General features: G+C 44.5%; 1 protein-coding gene across 2 annotated transcripts in view; it reads left to right on the top strand.

The window, feature by feature from the left end:
- ASTN2 (astrotactin 2) overlaps positions 1–26967 on the top strand; it is a 479279-nt gene that overhangs the window by 145005 nt on the left and 307307 nt on the right. The window lies entirely within an intron of this gene.

Raw genomic sequence — 26967 nt, 5'->3', positions numbered from 1 at the left:
GGGGTCCTGCTTCAGTATTATAAAGCATTGGGGTCCTGCTTCAAGTTAAGTCAGTTAAGTTCCCCGTGCTTACCTTTGTCTGAAAGCAGGAACCAGTGTGTGGGTTTTGGAAGAGGAGTAGAAACACAGCAGTCTGGATGGGCAGCTTTCCCATTAAATAGATGCAATTGTCAAGAGCGAAAAATGGGCAACTTGTGGCCCGCCAGCGAAGCTGGTGGCAGACAGTGAGGAGATTGGGGAGGAACATGGGCCAGTCCTGCAGTCTAGGGAAGGCTCTGATGAGTGCTCTGCGTCAGAGGCAGAAAGGGGGCCAGGGCCGCCTGACAGTTGTCAGCTACCTTCACGGTCAGATATCAGTAGGGCAGAAGAACAGCTGGAGCCTGGTCCCAATATGAGCTGCCAGAAGAAGGGAACAGCTAAGGAACAAGGGTCGACTCAGGAGTAAAGCCACAGGTGGACGGTGAATGGCCCCTCCCAAAGGGAATAAAGAGGAGCGAAAGGGGAGGGGAGTTTGCAGGAGACAATCAGTTCAATTCATTAGAGTTAAGATCTGTATTGTCTGTTAAGAGTTGCATTTGGAAGATATCGGCCTGGCAGCTCTCCAAGCCTGATAAAGGTCTGCAGTTGTGAAATCTCTTGAAAGACCGTTGGCCGGGACTTTGCTGGAGAGGAATTCCTTTTAAACGAAATAAAAGGGGTTTTATCGGGACGAGGAGTCGGTTTCATGCTTTTGGGAAGCCTAGGTCAGAACAGCTACGTGCCTCTTTGTTTCAACTCGTCATTAGAGTAAAGGGGTGTGTGTGTGTGGATGATGTTGACTAGGAATGGGTTAATTGGGAGAAACAAAATTACTGTAGTGTCACGGGAGCTTAGTGTTGTGGTCCATCAGCAGCCTGCAGAGCTGGCAACGGAGTCAGACAGTAATGAGGCTGGGGAAGAGTGTGGGCCAGTCCTGGAGGCTGGGGAAGGCCCAAATGAGGGTTCTGTGTCAGAGGCAGAGGTGGGGCCAGGGCCATCGGGGAGTGAGGTGCGGACTCCAGAGCCTCCAGAGGCTGACAGTAGTGAGGCAGAGGAACAGGAGGAGCCTGTTCCTAATGCACGCATGAGAAGAGCTGTCAGAAGGCAAGAGCAGCTCAAGCAAAGAGGACAACTCAGGAGTAGGGCCAAGAGATGATTGGCGCCTCCCATAAGGCTTAAATGACCAGCAACGGCATTTGGTCTCTTTGCCGGAAAACAACGTTTTCAGCTTTGACTTGTTGCATTTGTTTCGTATCGACGTCTTCTAAAGTTTTGCCAAGAAAGGCCTTTGGCAGTTTGCCTAATTGGATCAAGGTTGGTGACAGGACTGCGGAATTGTGTGGGGAGGAATTTGCTTTAATTTAGTTGGACTATGCTGAGAATGAGTTAATTCTCAGCTGTTATAATAAGGTTTGTTTGTTTTTACACTGACTTGAGTTTCCTACTACCTACTTGGGCCTGGGTTACAACACTTGGGAGACTCTGGATACCTTTCAAGGACATATCAACAGGTGTGGAGAGGAAGGCGGATGGTTCCCATCACAAAAAGAACTTGATTTACATGGTCTGCGTAGCAGCCTGGGGAGTTGGGCTGGGAAATTCATTGTTTAATATTGTGAATTGGTGCCTTTGAAATTCAAAGTTAGTTTTACCTTGGCACGTATTCAACAAACAGTAAGCTTTTCAGAATGGAAATGATCCTGGGCTTTTTATTTGGATACTCAGGCTAGATGTTGACAGCAATGGAGTTGGCGCAAGTTAAATGATCAGTCTGCAGAACTTGCCTAGATTCCCAGAGTCTGCGAAAGAACATCTGGATGGTTACCTTCCAAACTTCCATTTGTCTGTAAATATATTTTAAAAGCAATTCTCTTTTAAAGGCTGGAGGTTTTTTCAGAGAATGGCAGCTCTGCAGAGAGCCAGAATGAAGCAGCTTGAAACGTGCAGGAAGGCCAACTTCCAAATTTATACCGATCTGTAAATATATATTAGATGCAACAGTGCTCTTTTAAAGCAGGGTTCTCCAACCTTGGCAACTTTAAGCCTGGAGGACTTCAACTCCCAGAATCCCCCAGCCAGCTTTGCAGCTTTGCTTTGCAGCTTTGCTTTGCAGCTTTGCTTTGCAGCTTTGCTTTGCAGCTTTGCTGGCTGGGGGATTCTGGGAGTTGAAGTCCTCCAGGCTTAAAGTTGCCAAGGTTGGAGAACCTTGTTTTAAAGGCTGAAAGTGTTTCGGAGAACAATAGCTCTTAAACAGGGTACAGAGACCCAGCCTTAAGCAGGTTGAATTCTGCTGGTGTGGCAAAGATCATCTAGCAAGACGTGTCATAGATCAGCAAAAAAATTCAAGGGGAAAAATAATAATAAAAAACAGTTGTTGAGACTCTAGAAAGAATGCAGAGAAGCTAGTAACAAAGATGATTAGGGGATTGAAGGCTAAAACATACGAAGAACGTTTGCAGGAACTGGGTATTTCTAGTTGAATAGAATAGAATAGAATAAAATAGAATAGAATAGAATAGAATAGAATAGAATAGAATAGAATAGAATAGAATAGAATTTTTTATTGGCCAAGTGTGATTGGACACGCAAGGAATTTGTCTTGGTGCATATACTCTCAGTGTACATAAAAGAAAAGATACCTTCATCAAGGTACAACATTTACAACACGAATGATGGTCAATATATCAATATAAATCATAAGAATTGCCAACAACAAAGTTACAGTCATACAGTCATAAGTGGAAAGAGATTGGTGATGGGAACGATGAGAAGATTAATAGTAGTGCAGATTTAGTAAATAGTTTGACAGTGTTGAGGGAATTATTTGTTTAGCAGAGTGATGGCCTTCGGGAAAAACCTGTCCTTGGGTCTAGTTGTTCTGGTGTGCAATGCTCTACAGTGTCATTTTGAGGGTAGGAGTTGAAACAGTTTATGTAACAGTTAATGAAAAGAAGGACTAGGGGAGACATGATAGCAGTGTTCCAATATTTGAGGGGCTGCCCCAAAGAAGAGGGAGTCAAGCTATTCTCCAAAGCCCCTGAGGGCAGGAGAGGAAGCAATGGGTGGAAACCAATCAAGGAAAGAAGCAACTTAGAGCTAAGGAGGAATTTCCTGACAGTTAGAACAATTAATAAGTGGAACGACTTGCCTGCAAAAGTTGTGAATGCTCCAAAACTGGAAGTTTTTAAGAAGAGGTTGGATAACCATTGGTCTGACATGGTGTAGGGTTTCCTGCCTAGGCAGGGGGTTGGACTAGAAGACCTTCAAGGTCCCATCCAACTCTGTTATTCTATATTCTAAAAAGATCACCTAGGGATGACATGATTGCCGCCTTCCAGTAGTTGTGGGGCTGCCCCAAAGAAGAGGGAGTCAAGCTATTCTCCAAAGCATCTGAGGGCAGGACAAGAAGCAATGGATGGAAACTTATCAAGGAGAGATCCAACTTACAACTAAGGAGACATTTCTTGACAATGAGAACAATTAATTCAGGAATTAAGTCTGAAAGCTTGCCTCCAGAAGTTGTGGGTGCCTCCATCACTGGAGGTTTTCAAGAAGAGACCGGGTCACTATTTGCCTGGAACGGTATAGGGTCTCCTGCTTGAGCAGGGGGTTGGACTAGAAGACCTCCGTGGTCCCTTCCGACGGTGTTATTTTGTTAAGCTGGGTGAGGGAAGCCCCCAGATTGTGCTAAAGGATAAATTCATTTTTTGGGGGGTGGGGGCAAAAAGCGATATGCAAATGAAACGAGTGATTAAAAAGTGGCTTCCCCCCTCCCCTTTCCTTTGATTCAGGCAATCAATAATTGATTGTGCTGGTGGACCTCCCTCTACAACCATGGTTCTTTGGGTAGCCTGCAAACCAATTAAGCAGTAGGGACTGTCTGCAGAGAACGGCATAATAAGCGAGATCAGAATCTGTGGGAGGAACAATAATAACCACGGTGGTAAAGAAAGGGCGCAGATTGCTTTTTTCTCCCTTTCTTAATTTCTATCACACTTATTCCTAGGCAAAAGAAAAAGGAAGGATGTCTCATTTTAGAAGTTTGCGTCCCTCTGCTTGCTTTTCAAAAATTACAGTTTCTTTCAGGGTGCCGTGTTTCCCCAAAAATAAGTCCTCCCCCGAATATAAGCCCTCCCCGAAAATCTTTAAACGCACGCGCAGCTGATCCCCGCCATTTCCTCCTGCATGAGCAGGGGGTTGGATTAGATGACCTCCAAGGTCCCTTCCAACTCTGTTACTGTTACTCTGGTTAGGGTTAGGGTTAGGGTTAGGGAGACAGGGCTGGAAATCAGATAAGAGGGCAAGAGGAGCTAGTCTAGTGAAGAGAAGGACCAGGGGAGACAGGATAGCAGTCTTCCAATATTTGAGGGGCTGCCACAAAGAGGAGGGGATCAAGCTATTTTCCAAAGAACCTGAAGGCCAGACAAGGAATAATGGATGGAAACTGAACAAGGAGATGGAAATAAGGAGAAATTTTCTGACAGTGAGAACAATCAACCAATGGAACCGAAGTTGCCTTCGGAAGTTGTGGGAGCTCCATCACTGGAAGCTTTCAAGAAGAGATTGGACAGCCACTTTTCTGAAATAAGTCTACTGAAGCTAATCTAGCTAGTTTAGTGAAGAGAGTGAAGAGAAGGAGCAGGGGAGACAGGAGAACCATCTTCCAATATTTGAGGGGCTGCCACAGAGAGGAGGAAGGGGGTCAAGCTATTTTCCAAAGCACCTGAAGGCCAGACAAGGAATAATGGATGGAAACTGAACAAGGAGATGGAAATAAAGATAAATTTTCTGACAGTGAGAACAATCAACCCATGGAACCCTTTGGAAGTTGTGGGAGCTTCATCCCTGGAAGCTTTCAAGAAGAGACCGGACTGCCATCTGTCAGAAACGGTGTAGGGTCTCCTGTTTGGATGTGGGGGTGTTAGATTAGATGACCTACAAGGTCTCTTCCAACTCTGTTAATCTGTTAAAGATCCTGGAGGCTTCAGAAAAGTCACATAGCTATCCATATTTGTAGATATTTCCCTTTTTTTCCTCCAGAAGATCTGATTTGGGAGGATTGGAATCTCAACTATTTGTCCAGGGTCTCCTGCTTGAGCAGAGGGTCAGACTAGAAAACCTCCAAGGTTCCTTCCAACCTGATTATTCTATGTGCTATCTTCTACGTTCCTTTATATGTTCCTTGAAGTGAGCCTATCTTTGTTCTGAGTGTGTAGAATACCAGCGACTGGTTACACCTAATTGCAAAGGGTGAACATCACCAGGATTTTAATTACTGTACCTTGTAAATTAAACCTTCAGCGTAAACTGCAAATTCAAGTAGCAACCTCAATACTTTGAAAGAACACGACACCTTGTTATTTCTTCTGAAGTTTTTTTTTAATCCCGAAAATCAAGCTAGCTATGAATAAGCCAGGAGTAGACCAATCATTGTCTGCTTTATTTATATGGTACTGCCAAGAACGCCCCCAGGGAATAAAGTTACTTAGTAAAGGGTCTTTATTCTCTTTCTATCCCACCTCCACCCCACTCTTTCTTTTTCTATTCACTTTCTCCTACACCTATACCTACAAGGAGGGAACCTCAGCGCAAAACTCAAGGCAGTGAGAGACTTATAAGCACCCTGCAGCTTTTACGTTGCTTAAATTTAGACATCAAAAGAGACTGTGTTTAGATAAATATATATTTTTAAATGCAGCGGTTTAAGATCTGTGGAGATCTGATCTCACACTGGGATCTTATTTCCACACTTCCGGCAAAGCTCAATTTTTTTTCATCTTCCCTGAGTCTTCACGCTGCCCGGTATCGGGTCAACGCTTGGGCCTCAGGACCCGGGACAGCAGCCTGGAAGTCGGGGAGCTAGTTGAAGTTTTAAAGCGGATTCTGGGTTAATGTCAAGGTTCCCAGTAACACCCTCAGCGAAAGAAGACTCTGAGGCTAGAAGTTCCTCAAAGTTCCATTTTATTAGAGAGGTCATATTGGCACATCTGGGAAAACCAGAATCTGAAAGCTTCCGGGTTTTCCCCACCCAAAAGAAAATCCAAGTCCCTTCCCCCTGCACCTACATGTCCATCACATGGTCCAATCCATGCACTGTCCCAACTAGAGAGGCCTCCCAGTCACGCCACTCCAGGTGCAGGCCAAGATGTCCTTGACTCTCAGAGAAAGGAATGTTATTATGACTATATATCACCCATGCTCCATACAATCCCCCCTCCCCAGTTTCCCAACAGCACTAAGTATGGCAGTCCTGAAGATCCAAAGAAAATAGAGTAGAGTAGAGTAGAGTAGAGTAGAATAGAATAGAATAGAATAGAATAGAATAGAATAGAATAGAATAGAGGAGAGGAAGGAAAAAGAGGAAGGAAGGAAGGAAGGAAGGAAGGAAGGAAGGAAGGAAGGAAGGAAGGAGAGAGAGGTGGAGGAAGGAATAGAATAGAATAGAATAGAATAGAATAGAATAGAATAGAATAGAATAGAATTTTTTATTGGCCAAGTGTGATTGGACACACAAGGAATTTGTCTTTGGTGCACATGCTCTCAGAATACATAAAAGAAAAGATGCATTTGTCAAAAATCATAAGATACAACACTTCATGATAGTCATAGGGAAACAGTCAATATAAATCATAAGGATATAAGCAACACAATAATAAGCAAATGAGTTTAAATGGACTCCAGAGGATGGTAGAGGATAGGAAGGCCTGGAGGAACGTTGTCTATGGGATCACGATGGCTCAGACATGACTTCGCAGCTAACAACAACAATAAGCAACAAAGTTACAAACATACAGTTATACGTGGAAGGAGATGGGTGATAGGAATGATGAGAAGATTAATAGTAATGCAGTCTTAGTAAATAGTTTGACAGTGTTGAGGGAATTATTTGTTTAGCAGAATGATGGCGTTCGGGGAAAAACTGTTCTTATGTCTAGTTTTTCTGGTGTGCAGTACTCTATAGCGTCGTTTTGAGGGTAGGAGTTGAAACAGTTTATGTCCAGGATGCGAGGGATCTGCAAATATTTTCACAGCCCTTTTTTGACTCGTGCAGTACACAGGTCCTCAATGGAAGGCAGGTTGGTAGCTATGGTTTTTTCTGCAGTTCTAATGATCCTCTGAAGTCTGTGTCTGTCTTGTTGGGTTGCAGAACCGAACCAGACAGTTATAGAGGTGCAGATGACAGACTCAATAATTCTTCTGTAGAACTGGATCAGCAGCTCCTTGGGCAATTTGAGCTTTCTGTGCTCAAACTGTGAATTGTATATTGTCTGGGTCAATATACTTTACAAACAATTCTAATAATGATAGTACCATTTAAAACATGCATAATCTTTCAACTTCTAACATTTGTGTATACATAGTAATTATAATATTTTCTATTAATATTTCACTATACATGATACTATTTTCCCAGTTTCTAATTTCTACTTCTTTTTTCTAATACTTAATAAAATAACCACCGTGTTAAAAATATATATTTTCTATATCTATCCATCATCTCTTGCCCGCTTTAGAATTTCAACTCTTAAATTGAATCTTATGCTCTTTGCATGGCCAACCTCTGCTCTCAACCGCAGACTGAATTGGGGTCAGTTATCAAAATTTAGACATTTTTTCCTACCGTGTCTTCTTTCTCTCTTTTGTTTAATCCTAGCTAAACTTCACGCCCGCAAAAAAGGCCAAGAAAACGGAAGCTTAAAAGAGCTGGAAACAGTCCAGCCTACCTTGACCTCTTGGTCTGCATTTTTGATGCTTTTTTTCCAGTGGTGTGTTTTGCTAAAACAAAACCTCTCCTGCACAGTTTCGGGGCTGCATGTTTTCCTTTTCCTATATTAGATGCTTTCTCCAGAGTTTTAAGCTAATGCATACTTAATTGCCTTTGTGTTGTTTTTTTTGTCTGGTCTCTAAAGAAGAAAGAAAAAAGAAAAGAAAAAAAAACCATAGCAATAAGCAACAACACCCCATTTCTGCTGTACTGAAATGTCATTAGGAAATGTTTAATATGGTTAACCTCCAGCGCAGCAATAAACTGCCTTCAAATAAGTAAAAAGCAAAGAGCACATTAATTTTTAAATGGGGAGGCAATTATGCAAGGAAGGGAAGGAAACCCAACCAAGTCTTCGGCTGTAATTGAACCAAGCGCCAATTCTTTTTAAAAAGAAGTTTATTTCTAACCGACAAAGGCCATGTCCCTGGCTGGCATTCAAAATAGCCTCCCTCCCTCTCTCTCTAGCTCTCCCCCCCTCTCTGTCTCCCTTTCTCTCTCTGTCTCTCCATCTCTCTCTCTCTTCCTTTCTATGCTATGTCTTAATAGAGACATGGCATTGATCTACATTAAGGTTGGGAGGGAAGTAAAAGCTTCTATGGCATCCAGAAACACATACTTGGGATTGTGCATTATGCAGGAGGGGGAGGAAGAGGTAGGGGAGGAGGGACAGAGGAGGAAGAGGAGGAGGGAGAAGGACGGATGGAACGGAGGAGGAGGGTTGAAGGGAGAAGGAAGAGGACAGAGAAGGAAGAAGAGGAGGAGGAGGGAGAAGGAATGACGGAGAGGAGGAAGAGAAGGAGGGAGAAGAAGAGGAGGAGAAGGAGGAGAAGGAGGGATGGAAAGGAAGAGGAGGAGGAGGAGGAGAGGAGGAGGAGAAGGGAGAAGGAAGAAGAAGAGGGGAGAAGGAGGGAGGGAGAGGAGGGAGAAGAAGGAATGGAAAGGAGCAGGCGGGGAGGAGAAGGGAGAAGGAGGAGAAGAAGGACAGAGAGAAGAAGAGGAGGGAGGGAGAGGAGGGAGGGATGGGCAGAGAAGGAGGGATGGAAAGGAAGAGGATGGGGAGGAGGAAGAGGAATAGGGTGAGGAGATGGAAGAGAATGAGAAAGGAGAAGGAAGAGGAGAAGGAGGGACAGAGAGAAGGAAGAAGAGGGGCACAAGAAGGTGGAGACGAAGGGCCAGAGAGGAGGAGGAGGAGGGGAGGAGGAGGTAATCTTCAAGACTCGGCACATGATTGAACAGAAGGAAAAAGGTGTAATAACACAAGTAGGCACTTTTCGTCCCTATAATACTTATTTTTATGGGCCTCGTGGCATATGTCCTGCATCCTTTAGATTGCATCATCTCCCATGTTCAAACCCAGGGCAGAAAACCTTCCCTACTTACAGAGAAGGTGAAATGGACCCGGATTTATCAGGGACCTTCTTCAACCCTTCAGGGAAAGCATGATTGCAGCAATGCACCTGTTGGCCATCCGCTGGGTATCAATGGCACCTGGAGCCAGAGAGAGTTCAGAGATAAGGGGAGGCCTCGCTTTGCTCGGAGGTAACTTGTTATAGCTGAAAGCTGGATGAGTTGACAGCCTTTCTCTCCTGACAGCTATCCTGAGTCCTCCAGGGAAATCTCTCTATTCGGTATCGCAACCCAGAAACATTTGTGTGTGTGTGTGTGTGTGTGTGTGTGTGTGTGTGTGTGTGTGTGTGTGTGCAAGGGGAGGAGCGAAGTGTCACAAGGCACAAGATACAAGACACGAAGCTGTCCAACGGAGGCTCCTTTGAGGTGTCACCTGCCAACCGTGATCGTCTTGGAAGGCGAGTCAAAACGGCCATCTTCCATCCGTTCCACGTTTATTTATTTATTTATTTAATCACATTTATATACCACCCTATCTCCCAAGGGACTCAGGGCGGTTTACAGCCTAATAAAAAACATGCATATAAATACAGAATAAAACACCAATTTAAAAAACTTATTAAATAAGGCCGAATGTTAAAAATTGCAATAAAAATAATAAAACCCCATTAAAACCAAATTAAAATTTAAAATTCTAGTCCAGTCCTGCGCAAATAAATAGATGTGTCTTAAGCTCGCGGCGAAAGGTTCGAAGGTCGGAAAGTTGATGAAGATCTGGGGGAAGTTCGTTCCAGAGGGTGGGAGCCCCCACAGAAAAGGCTCTTCCCCTGTGGGCCGCCAGCCGGCACTGCCTGGCTGATGGCACCCTAAGGAGTCCCTCCCTGTGAGAGCGCACGGATCAGTGGGAGGCAATCGGTGGCAGTAGACGGTCCCGTAGATAGCCCGGCCCTAAGCCATGGAGCGCTTTGAAGATAATTACCAAAACCTTGAAGCGCACCCGAAAGGCCACAGGTAGCCAGTGCAGTCTGCGCAGGAGAGGTGTCACATGGGAGCCACGAGGGGCTCCCTCTATCACCCGCGCAGCCGCATTCTGGACTAACTGGAGCCTCCGGGTGCTCTTCAAGGGGAGCCCCATGTAGAGAGCATTGCAGTAATCCAGATGAGATGTCACGAGGGCATGAGTGACCGTGCAGTCTCACCTTCTGCCCACGCTCCTTACTTGAACTCAGGGTGGGGACAATTCGAGGCAGGGAGGCGGATTTAGAGCGAAAAGCCAGGCACGGAAAAGCTCGCATCCTTCAATGGCATTGCTGCTGGGCGTTCTGCGCTTTTTCTTGACAAGGAGCAGAAAGGTTTTCCTTTGATGAGGAGGTTCCCTCCATCGCGTCTGTTTGTCGCGTCCCTTGGTTTACCTCCTAGTATGAAATTCAAGGGGTGGGGGGAGGGAAAGGAAGGTTCGGCATTTAGGCACGAAAAACCAAATGCACAGGAACAGTTTAGGTGGTACCTCGCTCAATAGCAGTAACTGGGAGAGGGATCTTGGAGTCCTAGTGGACAATTGCTTAAATATGAACCAGCCATGTGCAGCAGCTGCCAAAAAAAAAAAAAAAAAAAAGCCAACACAGTTCTAGGTTGCATAAACAGAGGGATACAATCAAGATCACGTGAAGTGTTAATACCATTTTATAAGGCCTTGGTAAGGCCACACTTGGAATACCTGCATCCAGTTTTGGTCGCCACGATGTTAAAAAAGATGCTGAGACTCTAGAAAGAATGCAGAGAAGAGCAAGAAAGATGATGAAGGGACTGGAGGCTAAAACATAGGAAGAACGGTTGCAGGAACTGGGCAGGTCTAGTTTAATGAAAAGAAGGACTAGGGGAGACATGACAGCAGTCTTCCAATATCTCAGGGGCTGCCCCAAAGAAGAGGGAGTCAAGTCCAAAGCCCCTGAGGGCAGGACAAGAAGCAATGGATGGAAACTAATCAAGGAGACAAGCAACCTAGAACTAAGGAGAAACTTCCTGACAGTTAGAACAATTAATCAGTGGAACAACTTGCCTCCAGAAGTTGTGATTGCTCCAACACTGGAAGCTTTTAAGAAGATGTTGGATAACCATTTGTCTGAAGTGGTGTAGAGTTTCCTGCCTAAGCAGGGGGTTGGACTAGAAGACCTCCAAGGTCCCTTCCAATTCTATTCTATTCTATTCTATTCTATTCTATTCTATTCTATTCTATTCTATTCTATTCTATTCTATTCCATTCCATTCCATTCCATTCCACTCCACTCCACTCCATTCCATTCCATTCTATTCTATTCTACTCTATTCTATTCTATTCTATTCTATTCCATTCCTTCTCCTATTCGATTCTATTCCATTCCATTCCATTCCATTCCACTCCACTCCACTCCACTCCACTCCACTCCACTCCACTCCATTCCATTCCATTCCATTCCATTCTACTCTATTCTATTCTATTTTATTCTATTCTATTCCATTCCTTCTTCTATTCTATTCCATTCCATTCCATTCCATTCCATTCCATTCCATTCCATTCTATTCTATTCTATTCTATTCTATTCTATTCTATTCCATTCCTTCTTCTATTCTATTCCATTCCATTCCATTCCATTCCATTCTATTCTATTCTATTCTATTCTATTCTATTCTATTCTATTCTATTCTATTCTATTCCATTCCTTCTCCTATTCTATTCCATTCCATTTCGTTCTATTCTATTCCATTCCTTCTCCTATTCTATTCTATTCTATTCTATTCTATTTTATTCCATTCCATTCCATTCCATTCCATTCTATTCCATTCCATTCCATTCTTGGGGCGCACTAAGACTACACAAAGGAATGTCATCTTCCAAACAACTCATGGTGACGAAGATGCTGGATTTCTGCTCTTGAACCCCAAAAATTGTTGTTTGCTTCTAGTAAAAGAGGGAGGGGGCGTGACTTCCTTTGAATTCCTCTCTTCCCATCTCCCCCCCACCCCCGTGTTTGCCTGAACAGCAGATGGCTTTGATTTTTGCAATAGTTTTGTAAGATTGAGTGCAGCGCAGTTAATCATATGCTGCTTATCTGTTTCCCTGTAAACACGCAAAGCCTTTCACAGAATCTGATTATGAGGCAAAGCATCGCATGGAAGTCCCACATGGAGGCTCCCCAGGGATGGTCCAAGTATTGTTTCAATCAAGCCGCATCTGTTGTTCCAGGCAGATTATATTTTTTTCTCTCTCTCTTCTCCCCAGGACCTGGTGGTGGAGGTGTTCTTTCAAAAGCAAATATTGTCTTTTTCCTTAAAAAAAAGAAAATAAAATAAAATTACAGCCATTGTCCTGGATAAATAAGATACGGCTGGTTCCCTGCTTCACAAATTGTTCCAGTTAACTCCATATGTCTACACCAGGGATGTCCAAAACCTGGCAATTTTAAGACTTGTGGACTTCAACTCCCAGAGTTGTCCAGTTACTCTAGGCCCAGTACTCTTCAATATTTTCATAAACAACTTTGATGAGGGAATAGAAGGAGAACTCACCAAATTTGCAGATGATACTAAGCTGGCAGGAATAGCTAACGCCCTAGAAGATTGGCTCAAGATCCAAATGGATCTCGAGACTGGGCCCTATCTAACAAAATGAAATTCAATGTAGAGAAAAGTAAAGTCTTACACTTAGGTAAGAAAAACCAAAAACACAACTGGGGGAAACCAGGCTTAATAGCAGTGACTGTGACAGGGATCTTGGAGTCTTAATGGTAAAGGTAAAGGTTCCCCTTGCACATATGTGCTAGTCGTTCCTGACTCTAGGGGGCGGTGCTCATCTCTGTTTCAAAGCCGAAGAGCCAGAGCTGTCCGAAGACGTCTCCGTGGTCATGTGGCCGGCATGACTCTACGCCAAAGGCTCTCAGAACACTGTTAATTCCCACCAAAGGTGGTCCCTATTTTTTCTACTTGCATTTTTACGTGTTTTTGAAACTGCTAGGTTGGCAGAAGCTGGGACACGTAACGGGAGCTCACCCCGGACAACCAGCTAAATATGAGCCAGCAGTGTGCAGTGTACAATCAAGATCAAGGGAGGTACTAATACCGCTCTATAAAGCCTTAGTAAGACCACACCTAGAATTCTGCATCCAGTTTTGGTCACCACACTGAAGAAAATGTTGGTAAAGCTCTAAGTAAATTGAAGCCATCTCTATCCATTGGACCTGATGGTCTTTGTGCTTACTTTTTAAAAAAACTCTCTAGTAATCTAGCAGAACCCCTAAGTATAATCTTTAATATAGCTTTTACTACCAGTTCCCTTCCCAGTCTCTGGTCACTAGCCACAGTCATTCCAGTTTTCAAAAAAGGTGACCCCAGCTTAGTTGATAATTATAGACCAATCTCCCTATGTTGCGTCGCCTGCAAGGTTATGGAATCCATCATCAACCAATCCATTACCTTACACTTAGAAATACACAACCTTCTCTCAAATAAACAATTTGGTTTCAGAAAAAATTATCATGCAATTTACAACTTCTCCACTGTAAAAACCTATGGACTACAAATCTTGATCTAGGTAAATCAATATATGCAATATACATAGACTTCTGTAAAGCTTTTGACTCAGTAGTACATGATAAACTTCTCCTAAAATTAAAATCCTATGGCATTTCAGGACCCTTACACAACTGGATATCTGCTTTTCTGTCAAACAGACAACAAATAGTTAAAATTGGTAATGCTCTATCAAATCCTGTTCCTGTCAAGAGTGGTGTTCCTCAAGGCAGCGTTCTTGGACCTACTCTCTTTATAATATACATAAATGATCTTTGTATTGATATCTCAAGTAACTGTGTTCTCTTTGCTGATGATGTCAAACTTTTCAACACCACTGACAATACATCCACAATTCAAAAGGACCTTGATCATCTATCTGCCTGGTCTAAAATTTGGCAACTACAAATTTCAACCAGTAAATGCTCAGTCTTGCATATTGGAAGAAAGAACCCAATCACAAAGTACATGCTTGATGGACATTGCCTCGCAGATGACTCCCACCCTGTCAAAGACCTTGGAGTTTTTACATCTAACGATTTAAGTTCCAAAGCCCACTGCAACTATATAGCTAAGAAGGCTCTAAGAGTTGTTAACTTAATTTTACGTAGCTTCTTTTCAAAAAACACCACGCTACTGACCAGAGCATATAGAACATTTGTTAGGCCAATTCTTGATTACTGCTCTCCTGTCTGGAACCCATACCATATATCTGACATCAACACAGTTGAGCGTGTCCAAAGGTATTTTACGAGACGAATTCTCCACTCCTCCGAAACTAATAAAATACCTTATTCCACCAGACTTGATATCTTGGGTCTAGAAAACTTGGAACTTTGCCGCCTTCGACAAGATCTGGGTTTAGCATATAAAATCATCCGTTGTAATGTCCTTCCTGTCAATGACTTTTTAAGTTTCAATAACAATATCACAAGAGCTACCAACAGATTTAAACTCAATGTCAACCGCTCCAGTTTAGATTGCAGAAAACACGATTTCTGTAACAGAATTGTATATACTTGGAATGCATTACCTGACTCTGTGGTTTCTTCTCATAACCCCAAAGGCTTTACTCAAAAACTGTCCATGGTTGACCTCACCACTTTCCTAAGAGGACTCTAAGGGGCGTGCATAAGAGCACAAACGTGCCTACCGTTCCTGTCCTACTGTTTCTTCCCCTATGTATATATATGTTTTTAGTACCTCGTTTCTCCTCATATATACGTTCATATATTATATAACCCTTTATGCAACGCTTGTATATATGTATTGTTATATTGTTATGACAAATAAATAAATAAAATAAATAAATAAAATAAAATAAACACTGTAAAAAAGATGTTGAGACTCTAGAAAAAGTGCAGAGGAGAGCAACCAAGAGGATTAGGGCACTGGAGGCTAAAACATGCAATGAACGGTTGCAGGAACTGGGCATGGCTAGTCTAGTGAAGAGAAGGACGAGGAGAGTTATGATAGCAGTCTTCCAATATTTGAGAGGCTGCTACCAAGAGGAGGTGGTCAAGCTATTTTCCAGAGCATCTTAGGGCAGGACAAGATCCCCATTCCCTCCCCACTCCAGAGAAAAGCTACTGCAAAATCTCCATTCTCTTCCCACTCCAGGGGAAGGATACTGTAAAATCCCGATTCCCTTCCCATCCAGGGGAAGGATACTGTAAAATCCCCATTCCCTCCCCATTCCAGTGGGAGGATATTGTAAAATCTCCATTCCCACCCCACTCCAGGGGAAGGATACTGTGAAATCTCCATTCCTTCCTGATAAGCTGGGACTCAGGAGGCAGAGAATAGATGGGGGCGGGATCAGTCAAAATTTTTACTACTGGTTCTCCGAACTGCTCAAAATTTCCGCTACCGGTTCTCCAGAACAGGTCAGAACCTGCTGAAACCCACCTCCCGACGAAGGAGATCCTGACATTTGGGGTAGTGATCGGGTGGCATTAAAATACGCTCCTTGTCTTGATCGGTGTGCACGGCTGCAAAAGCACACGGCAGGATCAGAATTAATTGCATTCCCTAACCCAGGGAGGAAACGCTTAGCTTTTGCATTAACCAGCCTCCAGCGTGTATAATTTTGTCAATCTCTTCCCCTCAAATCCTTTAATTTTCGAAGTGCATATGCCTAGACCTGGTTGGCCTGGAAAGGCAAAATAGATTTATTTTGCAAATTGGGCCTGAGTTGCCAGGATATACCGTAAACTCCGAGGGTAGCCTCAATTCCAGCTTATCTTTCTTGCTTTTGGGGTTAAGTGAACCCAATTTTGAAACCTAGAAGGAAGGAGACATTTCTCAACAGTGAGAACAGTTAAGCACCTGGAGGCAGGACGAGAAGCAATGGATGGTATGAATGGCTTGATTCTAGAAATAAAGGAAAAAAAATAAAAGGGAGAAATTAGAATGTACAGAATGTATTAAAGGTAAAGGTAAAGGTTCCCCTCGCACATACGTGCTAGTCGTTGCCGACTCTAGGGGGCGATGCTCATCTCCATTTCAAAGCCGAAGAGCCAGCGCTGTCCGAAGACATCTCCGTGGTCATGTAGCTGGCATGACTCAACGCCAAAGGCACACGGAACGCTGCTGCCGTCCCACCAAAGGTGGTCCCTATTTTTCTACTTGCATTTTTTACATGCTTTCGAACTGCTAGGTTGGCAGAAGCTGGGACAAGTAACGGGAGCTCACCCCGTTACGTGGCACTAGGGATTCGAACCGCTGAACTGACGACCTTTTGATCGACAAGCTCAGCATCTTACCCACTAAGAAATGTACAACATGTAAATAATAAATATATAAGAAGCTAGAAAAGCAAAGCTATTAGTATTAGATAATTTAATGTAAATAAAGAAAAGGGGATAAGAAAGAAAATAAAATAAGAAATGTTATATGGGGAGGAAAGGTATAAAAGCAAAAGAAGACCACTAAAAAATGCTGTTTAGAAATAGGAAATATTTATATGTTATATGTGGTGTGTTTGTAAGATTGTGTATCACATTAAAAAAATAAAATTAAAAAAGAAAAAGAAAAGAAGCAACGGATGGAAACTAACCAACCTAGAACTAAGGAGAAATTTCCTGACAGTGAGAACAATTAACCAATGGAACGACTTGCCTCCAGAAGTTGTAGGTGCTGGAGGTTTTTAAGAAGGGACTGGATAGCCACTTGTCTGGATTAGAATAGAACAGGGGTCCCCAACCTTTCGGATCTCAGGGACTACTAAATTCATAATTTTTAATCCCGCGGACCACTAATAGGATCTGCCTAATGACCGTTTGGGTTGGCGCGGCTAGGTGGTCATGTGACTGGGTGGGTGTGGTCAACTTGATGTCACTCATGTTGAGGGTCGCCTCGCCAACCTCTACTCGCCCGTCCCCTTCAAGCCCCTCCTCCCCTCCCTCCCCAGTGTCCTTAGGCCAGCCAGAGGTGGTATTTGCCGGTTCTCCGAACTGCTCAAAATTTCCACTACCGGTTCTCTAGAACCTGTTGGATTTCACCCCTGCTTCCGACTCTGTGATCCCGTTACTCTTATTTACCTGCGCAAGCTTCTCTGACTCACCGTTGTCATGAGGAACTGCTCCCCGCCCTCATTTTATTAATGTTTTCGGTCTGTCTTGATGTTTAGCATTGCCTGCATCCAGGAACATTGCTCGGAATTTGGTCCATAACTATGAATGTTTGATGAGGCTGTCTAAATCATTGATGGGCTGGCTTGGAGGGAGGCTGCAGGCTAGTGTGGAACTGGAATAGCCTGGAGGTGTTCTTTGCTTGCCGAAACAATAAGTATTGTTGGAGGATTCCTTCCTCCCTCCCACTCCACCTTTCCAGTTTCTGTCTCTTCTCCTTGTTTATCACAAGTTTTTGTCTCTACATAGATCTCTTCAAGCGGATCCCAAGCGGATCCCATTTCGGAAAACATGTTTATCTTCTCAAGCATGGTTAGCCACCCCATTCAGAGTTTTATGGACTACATTTACAGAATAATAAGGGATCTTGGAGGTCTTCTAGTCTGCTCAAGCAGGAAACCCTGTACCATTCCAGACAAATGGTTGTCCAGTCTCTTTTTATTTATTTATTTATTTTTATTTATTTATTTGTCACAGCAGTATATAAAAGCATAAGCATGAAATAACTATACGATATATAAGCATATATATATATATATATATATATATATATATATATATATATATATATATATATATATATATATATATATATATATATATATATATATATATAAGCATAAGCATGAAATAACAATACAAGTTGGATACAATCAAAGGGAACGTTAGGACAGGAATGGTAGGCACGTTGATGCTCTTATGCACGCCCCTTACAGACCTCTTAGAAATGGGGTGAGGTCAATAGTAGATAGTCTTTGGTTAAAGCTATGGGGATTTTGGGAAGAGACCACAGAGTCAGGTAGTGCATTTGAGGCACTAACAACTCTGTTACTGAAGTCATATTTTCTGCAATCAAGATTGGAGCGGTTCACATTAAGCTTAAATCTATTGTGTGCTCGTGTATTGTTGCGATTGAAGCTGAAGTAGTCTTCAACAGGAAGGACATTGTAACAGATGATTCTATGAGTTAAACTCAGGTCATGTCGAAGGCGGCGGAGTTCTAAATTTTCTAAACCCAGGATTTCAAGTCTGGTGGCATAAGGTATTTTGTTGTAATCAGAGGAGTGGAGAACTCTCCTTGTAAAATATTTCTGGACACGCTCAATTGTATTAATGTCCGAAATGAGGTGGTGGGTTCCAGACAGGCGAGCTGTATTCAAGAATTGGTCTAGCAAATGTTTTGTATGCTCTGGTTAGTAGTGTAATCTTTCTTCTTAAAAACCTCCAGTCTTGGAGCACCCACAACTTCTGGAGGCAAGTCGTACTGCTGATTCATTGTCCTCATTGTCAGGAAATTTCTCCTTGGTTCTAGGTCAGGGGTCTCCAACTTTGGCAACTTTAAGACTTGTGGACTTCAACTCCTAGTCTCCTTGATTAGTTTCCATCCCTTGCTTCTTGTCCTGCCTTCGGGTGCTTTGGAGAATAAGTTGACCCTTTCTTCGTTGTGGTGGCCCCTGAGATATTGGAAGAAAGCTATCATGTCAAAATGCAGAATAACAGAGGCTGAGCCTCCCAACCTTCAGCCTGGTGAGATTCAAACTGCCAAACATCTGGCAGCTGGCGGTCAGCAAGAATTAGCCTGCAGTCCTGCATTCTAACCACTGCGCCACCACAGTCATTGCATCTTAGGATGGGCAAGAGATGACGTTGGGCAGATAGTCAAGAAGCTGCGGCGTAAAAACTCTGTCGCTGAGACCAGAGCAACTGTTACGTCCTCCTCGCCTCCGTCCAAACGATGGTTTAATTAGCTGGCTCTTATCAGCTCTGGCAGCAAAAGAGCCAGCGTCTGCCAAGAGCCCTCGTTGGCTGCCAAGACGCTGGTGAGCCACAACCTTCAGCTCTAGTCAATCCGTGGATTTGCCTGATACAAAGAGACACACCAGCTCTTGCTGCCTTTTATATCCTGTGGGGTGTGGCTCCATGACTCAGCACTTCCTAGGCCTGCCCCTCCCCTGCTTCTGTTGTTCTCTTCTCTCCTGCCTACGAAATCTGGGATTGAGCCAAGCCTGATTGCTGTCAGCTGGGTCTGCAGGCGTGGCCTGGTGGGGGGGAAAGAGTCAGGAGAAGGAGGCCTCATTATCTCTTTCACTTGGCCTGCTTCTGGCTCCTGGAGCTGATCCAGGGAGGCCGGTGCTTCCGAGGTAAGTCCTGACGGCCCTTCTCCCTCACTGTCCAAATCACTTTCTGGCAGCAGGCCCGGCTCCAAGGCACTTTCGGGCCTGGGGCCTGGTTCGGGGGCGGGAGCCACAACAGCAACGCTATAGCAACACCTCATCTCAACCCAGGTGTAGTTCATTGTCATTCTTACAGCCTCAGCTTCTGCACTAGGCTGTGTGTTGTGATGCCTTCTAATAGCCCCAGATTGAAGCTTTTTTGGAAAAACAACCTGGTTTTTTTTTTCCCCTTTCGCTTCATTTCTATTCTTCCCATTTTCTGAACTATGGAGTGTTGATCTCTCTTCTTGGACCACAGAGTCAGAAAATCCTCTCATCAGAGGTTGATGAGAAAATCAAGCTGCGAGCCCTCTTATGCATGTTTAGGGGTTGTTCTGTATGGAAACCCTACGTCGCTTTTCCTAAAGGAATAACCAGGCATTCAACAACAACAACAACAAAAACCCAGAGATGAAGATATTGAGGCAAGTGATAAAGCCATTACAATTCAGAATCAGAAAAGAAAATAGAAAGGGCCAGTTGATGCACTGGGATGTAATTTAATAACGTAAGGGAGGGAGGGAGAGAAGGAGGGGGAAAGGAAAAGGAAAAAGGGAAGGGAAGGGAAGGAAGGGGAAAGGGAAAGAAGAAAGGAAGGAAGGAAGGGAAGGAAGGAAGGAAGGAAGGAAGGAAGGGAGGAAGGAAGGAAAGAGTGAGGAAGGAAGGAAATAGTTGGGAATGAGAGGAAGGAAAGGAAGGAAGGAAGGAAGGAAAGAGGAAGGAGGGAGGAGGTAAAAGAAAAGGAAGGAAGGAAGGAAGGAAAGGAGGAAGGAAGGAATGGAAAGGAAGAGAGGAAAGGGGGGGGGAGGAGGGGAGGGAAGAGAAGGAAAGAGGGAGGAAGGAAATAGTTGGGAATGAGAAGAAGGAAAGAAGGAAGGAAGGAAAGAGAAGGAAGGAAGGAGGGATGGAGGAAGGAAGGAAGGAAAGAAGGAGGGAGGGGGAAAGGAAAAGGAAAAAGGGAAGGGAAAGGAAAGGAAAAGGAAAAGGAGGAAGGAAAGGAAAGAGGGAGGATGGAAGGAAGGAAATAGTTGGGTATGAGAGGAAGGAAAGAGAAGGAAGGAAAGGGAAAGAAAGGGAGGGAGGGAGGAAGGGGAAAGGGAAAAGAAAAAAGGAAAAGGAAGGGAAAGGAAAGGAAAGGAGGAAAAGAAAGGAAAGGGGGAGGAAGGAAGGAAGGGAAGAGAAGGAAAGAGAAGGAAAGAGGCAGGAGGGAAGGAAATAGTTGGGAATGAGAGGAAGGAAAGAGAAGGAAAAGAAAGGAGAAAACTTCAGGTTTCACTGGCAGACAGCAACAGGATGAAGGAATTGGCCGACTGTTCACCAACCAAGTTTCAGATTCAAAGGATCCTTTCCAGTATCTTTCTCCTGCCGTATGGAGAAGAAAATTGGGGAAATAGAAATTTGAATATTTTTTTTTAAAAAAAATGTTGGGTGGAAGATCTCCCTTTGCTGATCTTTCGATCGGAATCCCAGACTTTCAGGGCCATGTTGGGGTGTTTTTTTATTATTATTATTTGAATGGAAAAACGGGAAGTTTCTATCTAGCGTGGACTTAAAAGAAGGGTGAGGGACCAATAAGCTTTGCAGATATATAACAACAGAGTTGGAAGGGACCTTGGAGGCCTTCTAGTCCAACCCCCTGCCCAGGCAGGAAACCCTACACCATCTCAGACAGATGGTTATCCAACATTTTCTTAAAAATTTCCAGTGTTGGAGCATTCACAACTTCTGCAGGCAAGTCGTTCCACTTATTAATTGTTCTAATATTTTTTATTTATTTGTCACAACATCATACAAAAAGATTATATAGTATATACACATATAAACATATATAGGAAGAAGAAAAGAAAAACAATAGGACAGGAACGGTAGGCACGTTTGTGCGCTTATGCACGCCCCTTATGGTCCTCTTAGGAATGGGGTGAGGTCAATAGTAGAAATTTCTCCTTAGTTCTAAGTTGCTTCTTTCCTTGATCAGTTTCCACCCTTTGCTTCTTGTTCTACCCTCGGGTGCTTTGGAGAATAGCTTGACTCCCTCTTCTTTGGGGCGGCCCCTGAGATATTGGAAGGCTGCTTCCCTAGTCATGTCTCCCCTAGTCCTTCTTTTCATTAAACTAGACATACCCAGTTCCTGCAACCGTTCTTCATATGTTTTAGCCTCCAGTCCCCCTAATCATCTTTGTTGCTCTTCTCTGCCCTCTTTCCAGAGTCTCAGCATCTTTTTTACATCGTGGCAACCAAAACTGAATGCAGTATTCCAAGTGTGGCCTTATTCCAAGTGTGGCATTATAAAGTGGCACTAACACTTCACGTGATCTTGATTCTATCCCTCTGTTTATGCAGCCCAGAACTGTGTTGGCTTTTTTAGCAGCTGCTGCACACGGCTGGCTCATATCTAAATGTTGCTGACCTGGGCATCCTTCAAGACTGGCGGTGCTCATGGCTGGAAAAGAACAGTTCAGCAAAAACCTCCCTCAGCCCGAGTTTGACATTGATTAATCTTGGTCAACAGTAATTAATATCCAGGCCTATGAAAGGGCCTGCAGCTTCGGTTGCCCTCGCTTTCTTTCCTGGTGCAGTATTTCACAGGGCTAACCCTTATACCCTCTTGATAGCTCTTGATGGTTTTATGACAATTAAATGAGTGGAACGCTTGGGTTTTTACCTTTCCTTCCTTCCTTTTCTTTCCTCCCTTCCTCCTTTATTCCCTCCCTCCTTTCTCCCTCCCTCCCTCCCACTTTCTTCCTTCCTTCCCTCCCTCCTTTCTTTCTTTCTTCCTTCCTTCCTTTTCTCCCTCCCTTCCTCCCTTCCTTTTCTTTCCTCCCTTCCTCCTTTATTCCCTCCCTCCCTCCTTTCTCCCTCCCTCCCTCCTTTCTTCCTTCTCTCTCTCTTTGTCTTTCTTCCTCCCTCCTTCCTTCCTTTTTTTTCCTCCCTTCCTCCTTTATTCCTCCTCCCACTTTCTTTCCTCCTTCCTCCTCCTCCTTCTTTCCTTCTCTCTCTCTTTGTCTTCCTTCCTCTCACCCTCCCTCCTTGCTTCCTTCTTTCTTTCCTCCTTCCTCCTTTATTCCCTCCTCTTTCTTCCTTCCTTCCTCCCTCCTCCTCCTCCTCCTCCTTCTTTCTTTCTCTCTCTGTTTGCCTTCCTTCCTCTCGCCTCCCTCCCTCCTTCCTTCTTTCTTTCCTCCTTCCTCCTTATTCCCTCCCTCCTTTCTCCTCCTCCCTCCCACTTTCTTCCTTCCTTCCTCCCTCCTTTCTTTCTTTCTTTCTTCCTTCTTTCTCCCTCCTTCCTCCTTCCTTCTTTCCTCCTTCCTCCTTTATTCCCTCCCTCCTCCTTTCTCCCTCCCTCCTCCTTTCTTCCTTCTCTCTCTCTTGTCTTCCTTCCTCTCACCCTCCCTCCTTGCTTCCTTCTTTTCTTTCCTCCCTTCCTCCTTTATTCCCTCCCTCTTTCTTCCCTTCCTTCCTTCCTCCCTCCCTCCCTCCCTCCCTTCTTTCTTTCTCTCTCTCTGTTTGCCTTCCTTCCTCTCGCCCTCCCTCCCTCCTTCCTTCTTTTCTTTCCTCCTTCCTTCCTTTTTATTCCTTCCTTCCTCCTTCCCACTTTCTTTCCTTCCTTCCTTCCTTCCTTTTTTATTCCTTCCTTCCTCCTTCCTGTCTTCCTCCCTCCCTCCCCCTTCCTTCCTTCCCCCCTCCCTGCCTTCCTCCCTCCCTCCGTCCCCCTTTTCCCCTCCCTCCCTTTCCATGTTATTAAATCATAACCCAATTAATCAACCAACCAGTCCCTTCCCATTTTCTTCTCAGTCTCTTGCCTCTGTTTGAACGGGAGTGCTGTTTTATCCCTTCTACATCTTGATTCCAAAGCATTTCTGAAACTTCATTTCCACAGCCCCCAGACAGCACCAGAGGGCTAAGGAGGATGAGAGCGAGGCCTCAAAGATCCAGAGGCAACCAAATTCTTTGCTTCGAGCATAAAAGCCAGAGGTGATCAGGAAGCAAGATATAATAGGCTCTCGGCCTTTTTTTTCTTTTTCTTTTTCTGAAAAGCATCTGAAAAAAAATCCTGCTCCCTCCCCCACTTTGGGGATTGATGCTGCTCCTGGCTGAAATTGTCTTGTTATTACCTTGATGGACCCGGTGGCTCACTGGCTAAGACGCTGAGCTTGCTGATTGAAAGGTCGGCAGTTTGGCAGTTCGAATCCCTAGCGCCGCATAACAGGGTGAGCTCCCGTGACTTGTCCCAGCTTCTGCCAACCTAGCAGTTCAAAAACACTTAAAAAAATGCAAGTAGGAAAATAGGGACCACCTTTGGTGGGAAGGTAGCAGTGTTCCGTGCGCCTTTGGCATTGAGTCATGCCGGCCACATGACCACGGAGATGTCTTCAGACAGCGCTGGCTCTTTGGCTTTGAAACAGAGATGAGCACCGCCCCCTAGAGTCGGGAAGGACTAGCACATACGTCCGAGGGGAACCTTTATCTTTTACCTTGATGGAAGGGAAGAGGAAAGAAAAAATGGTGGCAGAACAGCCAAAATGTGCTTCAATGGAAAGGTGTGTGTATATATGGTGGGAGGAGGCTGCCTGCCTTCATTTACAGATGGCGTTGAGACATGCAGTGGTCCTCATTACAAGCCCTGCGATTAATACAGATCTGATTTCGTTCCTTCGGTTTCCCCAGAAGGAAAGGCGGGCGATTTTTGCGGCCCCTTCGGTTCCAAATAGAATTAACATTCTGCGGCTTCTCCCGGCGAACTGCGAGTTTGCACACATGAGTGGAGACAATTAGCTTAGAAGTGATTGAGCACCGTGACTGGGAAAAGGATGAGTGTGGAAGAAAGAAAGGGAAGAAGAAGAAGAAGAAGGAGAAGGAGAAGGAGAAGGAGAAGAAGAAGAAGAAGAAGAAGAAGAAGAAGAAGAAGAAGAAGAAGAAGAAGAAGAAGAAGAAGAAGAAGAAGAAGAAGAAGAAGAAGAAGGGCAGATTATGTTGAAGAAGGAAGGAAGAGGCGGAGACGAGGAGGAGGAGAAGAAGGAGGAGGAGGAGGAGGAGGAGGAGGAGGAGGAGGAGGAGGAGGAGGAGAAGGAGGAGGAGGAGGAGGAGGAGAAGAAGAAGAAGAGGGGGTTGGAGATGACAGAACCCTCCCTCTTGGTAGAAGGAGCCATTTTCACAAAGCAGGAGAGGAGGGAGACTTGGAAGCCTCTTGAGGTGGTACAGCAGAGTCACACAAAGCTGCTTTTATTCCAAGAGGCACCTGGGCTTTTCTCTGTTTTTTTTTCCTTGAAGACGTTTCGCTTCTCATCCGAGAAGCTTCTTCAGCTCAACCCAGTTGCCTCTTGAAAAAGCACCTAGTTTGGGACAACCGTGACCTGGATGACTGAGAATCTCCATAGACGTTTAGCTACGCCAGAGCTGAAGAAGCTTCTTGGGTGAGAAGCGAAACATCTTCAAAGAAAAAAAAAACCAGAAATATAAACATCCTTTATAGTGTCCAGCCAGTCAGTACTAGGGTGTCTCTTCTCCTTTTTCTACTGATCTCTTCTTCCTCCTCCTCCTCCTCCTCCTCCTCCTCCTCCTCCTCCTCCTCCTCTTCTTCTTCTTCCATATGCATCATTGGACATTAGAGATCATGTTGGCAATCCTGTTTTTATCAACAACCCTTCCTTCTTCCTCCTCCCTCCCTCCTCCTCCTTCTTTCTTCTTTTTCCTCCTCCTCCTCCCCTCTTCACCTCCCTCCTCCACTGCCCTCCTTCTCCTCTTCTTCTTCCTCCTCTTCTTCTTCCCCTTCCTCTTCTTCTCATCCTCCTTCTTCCCTCTTCTTCCCTCTTCTCCTCCTAATTCCTCCCTCCCTCCCTCCCTCCCTCCTTCTTTCTTCTTTTTCATCCTCCTCCTCCTCCTCCTCCTTCCCTCTTCACCTCTCTCCTCCTTTCACCCTCTTCCTCCTCCTCTCTTTGTTTTCCTCCTCCTTCTCCTCCTCTCTTTGTTTTCCTCCTCCTTCTCCTCCCTCTTTTCTTCTTTCCTTTACCTCCTCCCTCCCTCCTCCTCCTCCTCCTGCTGCCCATTTAAAACAAATTTTAAATGGATGCTAAAAGTGGTGTCCTTGATGCCGAAGGATTCCCGGAACTGATGAAGAGAAGGCTTCTCCATTTATCCTCCTTCGTTCACATGCAGAATTTCAACCCACCCAGCACAAGGCATTAGCTGGTTGCTGTGACCTTGGGCCAGGCACCAGCTTTTGGTGTTTATCAAAAATTTAAAAAATTTAAAAAACGGGCGGATTCTGTTCATCCCTCCAGATTTATTAAACTTTTGGAGTGATTATATCGAGTTTCTCTCTCTCTCTCTCCCCTTCCTGCTTTGTGCCAGATAAGGGTTGTCATTGGCACAATGCCTGGAACAGTGAAGGAAGAAAAATTAAGAGGGAAGGAGGCATCTCATGAATAGATGAGGAGAAAAAGTACATGTCTTCCGTTTTCCTTGGAGAGGAACGGTGTTGTTTGTAAAGCATGGTTCTTCCTTTAATTTGCTTTTCATCTTCAAAAGGAGGTGGGTGGGTGGATGGATGGATGGATGACGGATGGATGTGTGTGGGGATGGGTGGCTGAATGGATGAATGGATGAATGGACCAATGGATGGATGGATGTGTGTGTGTGGGGGGGGTGGATGGATGGACAGATGGACGGATGGATGGGTGGGTGGGTGGATGGATGGATGAGTGGATGGATGGATGGTTGGATGGGTGGGGATGGATGGATGGGTGGGTGGATGGATGGGTGGGTGGGTGGATGGATGGTAGACAGATGGATGGATTGATAGATGGGTGTGTGTAGGGATGGATGGGTGGATGGATGAGTAGATGGGTGGATGGATGGATGGATGGATGTGTGTGGGGTGGATGGATGGATGGGTGGATGGGTGGGTGAATGGATGGGAAGATAGACCGACAGACCCAGAGATAGAAATATATCCTTCCTTTAAAAATGTAGGCATTTGGTCGAACAAAATAACAGAGTCAGAAGGGACCTTGGAGGTCTTCTAGTCCAACCCCCTGCTCAAGCAGGACACCCTATTTCAGGCAAATGTCTGCCCAATCTGTAATCCAACCCTCTTTCTTTATTCAGCGCTTTGTAAGCACTACTTACAAAGTGCTTTTGACATATAACTTTCAACACCGAGCAAATAAAACAGGGGTACAACAATCTACCATCTAACCATCTGCTTGAAGAAAGAGGGGGTGTTCATTTTTTTTAATCTCTCTCTCTCTCTCTCTCTCTCTCTCTCTCTCTCTCTCTCTCTCTCTCCCCCCAGTCCTTCTATCTCCCTTCCTCTTGGCCAGGCAGGTGGATGTTCTTGTTTAAATCATCCTGCTTGAGGGACTGTGTGGGAAAGGAAAACGAAAGGACTTCCCCTGAGAACACATTATCCTGCCTTGTTTATAATCCAATCCAATTGGCTTATCTAAGA

The sequence above is a fragment of the Ahaetulla prasina genome, chromosome 16, assembly GCF_028640845.1.
Source record: "Ahaetulla prasina isolate Xishuangbanna chromosome 16, ASM2864084v1, whole genome shotgun sequence".
NCBI lineage: Eukaryota > Metazoa > Chordata > Lepidosauria > Squamata > Colubridae > Ahaetulla > Ahaetulla prasina.
This window is presented reverse-complemented; position numbering and strand designations above follow the sequence as displayed.